At 46.3% G+C, this 1,893-nt stretch overlaps 1 non-coding gene across 1 annotated transcript; it reads left to right on the top strand.

Annotated features, from left to right (window-relative positions):
* Positions 1 to 793: 793 nt before the first annotated feature.
* LOC112809339 (U6 spliceosomal RNA) lies at positions 794 to 897 on the top strand. Its single transcript, XR_003204561.1, has one exon. It is a non-coding gene; the product is annotated as a U6 spliceosomal RNA (small nuclear RNA).
* The last annotated feature ends 996 nt before the right edge of the window (positions 898 to 1,893 follow it).

The raw sequence follows: 1,893 nt of genomic DNA, 5'->3' as shown, positions 1-1,893 counted from the left end.
TTGTTGTTGTTGTTGTTTGTTTGTTTCTTCTGGGTAGCCTGAGCTTCAAAAAGGAATATTCTTTGTTAGCGTGTGTCAGACTGGATGTGAGCGTTAACTGAGGGATTCTTGCTGAGTGTTCTCTGGCTTTCGGTCTCAGGGTGGGAAAGCTGAATATGCTTCTTCCAGCTGTGGCCAGAGCAGAGAAGGGGTCAGGACTGGGTCTGACAATACCTGGAGCTTACTGGTACAGACCCCGCAGTTCTGAAGGTACTTAAAGCATTGAGAAACTTAATGCTTAAAAAAGGACAGTGGTCAACACTAGGAAATAATTTTTGGTTTCAAAATCATCTGGTGAGAATGGCAATGGGCATGTATGCACAGGAACGTTCTTGAATTTCCCTCACTCCCAATAAGGCCTGGGCTCTCTGGGTAACAGTAACGTCCTCTTTGTGGAAAGCTGACATTGCAGACGCTTCTCTGACATCTGTCACTTACGAGGGAAGAAGGAATAAAACATTGGTGGCCACCATGGCCAAGAGCATATGCTTCCCCAAGAAAACAGAGCCTCCCACGCTGGGAACATGCAAGTGCTGTGAAACTGGTCTCCGATGAACTCCCATGAGAGGAAATTCTCATGTGACCATGGCACCTTATCTGTGGTTTCTTGCAATCACTTCATAGGACTATGGCGGCCACAGCTGATCACTTTTAACGCAGAACTCTGTTAAAGGAGCCTCACATTTCTACAGATTCCTCAAAAACAAAGGTTGAACTGAGAAGAAAGTAATGCTTAAAAAAAAAAAGTGGGCCTGTGCTGGCTTCAGCAGCACGTATCCTAAAACTGGAATGACACAGAGGTTAGCACGGCCTCTGCACAAGGATGAGGTGCAAATTCCTGAAGCATTCCTTATTAAAAAAAAAAAAAAAAAGTGGGCCTGGCCTCTTCATTTCACTAACCGTTACTTGTTTTTTTCTACACTGGCATTTGCACACAAAGAAGACAGCGTGAACAAAGCAAAGGTATGACTGCTTCTTCACAGTGTGTGATTATTCTAGAACCCTGCTCAGGAGGCCGTCTCCTTACTCTTGCTTTGAGCAGCAGTAAACCAACAGGTCTCCTTTCAGTGTTTAACAACAGGAATTGGGGTCCTCTCAAGGATGTTGAAGGTGACAAAGTACTTTTGAAAGTGTGATGGTCAGCTTCTGAGTTGCAGAAAGATCGATAATATGCTTTCCTGGGCTGGTGGGTGGGGGAGGGGTGGAAGGAAAGGGAGAAGAGCTTCTTTTTGACCCTGATGGAATCGCTTCTCATTTTTCTGTTGAAGCAACAGAACCTGTGTGCCAGAATGGCTTCAATCCCCCGATTTCCTCCACAAAAAGGGAGGGTCGTGAACAGAATTTGAAACATACTGGTTGAATGTTTGGCGGTCACCTTCCCATAAATCCCTGTGAGGAGTCTCTTAGGAGGCTTCCCCTAGAGTCCAGTATTCAGCCTGCACGTGTCAGCATGAGTGGAGCTCGTCTCCGGAAATGACACTGTTCTCTCACTAGGGACACACCCCACTCCATCTTGCACATATTTGTGGTCCCAAAGGGGTAAGGTGGGGATGAAGATGGGCTGAGGGATGGAAGAGAATATATGGGCCAGTGCAAGCTCATCATGGGCACCCAGCGAGTTTCTGTGACAAGCAGGGCCTACAGAGAGTGACTCCAGGATGTCGCCTCATGAAAGGAAGCCTCCTTGTCATTCTCTTTCAATGGCATTTCCTTATCACTTTATGTAAAGACCCTACTTGCCCCCATTTGGTACACAAAGACAAATGCATGCAGAATTTACCTCTTTATTGATAATACATCTACAGGGGAGGTAAGCGTGGCAGGGTGTCAGTGGCACCAAAAGAACCCATCTCC

The sequence above is a fragment of the Callorhinus ursinus genome, unplaced genomic scaffold (genome assembly GCF_003265705.2).
Source record: "Callorhinus ursinus isolate GAN/ISIS: 27379988/994484 unplaced genomic scaffold, GSC_fseal_2.0 scaffold33, whole genome shotgun sequence".
In the NCBI taxonomy this organism is placed as follows: Eukaryota; Metazoa; Chordata; class Mammalia; order Carnivora; family Otariidae; genus Callorhinus; species Callorhinus ursinus.
Note: the sequence above shows the minus strand (reverse complement) of the source record. Positions and strands in the feature narration are given on the sequence as shown.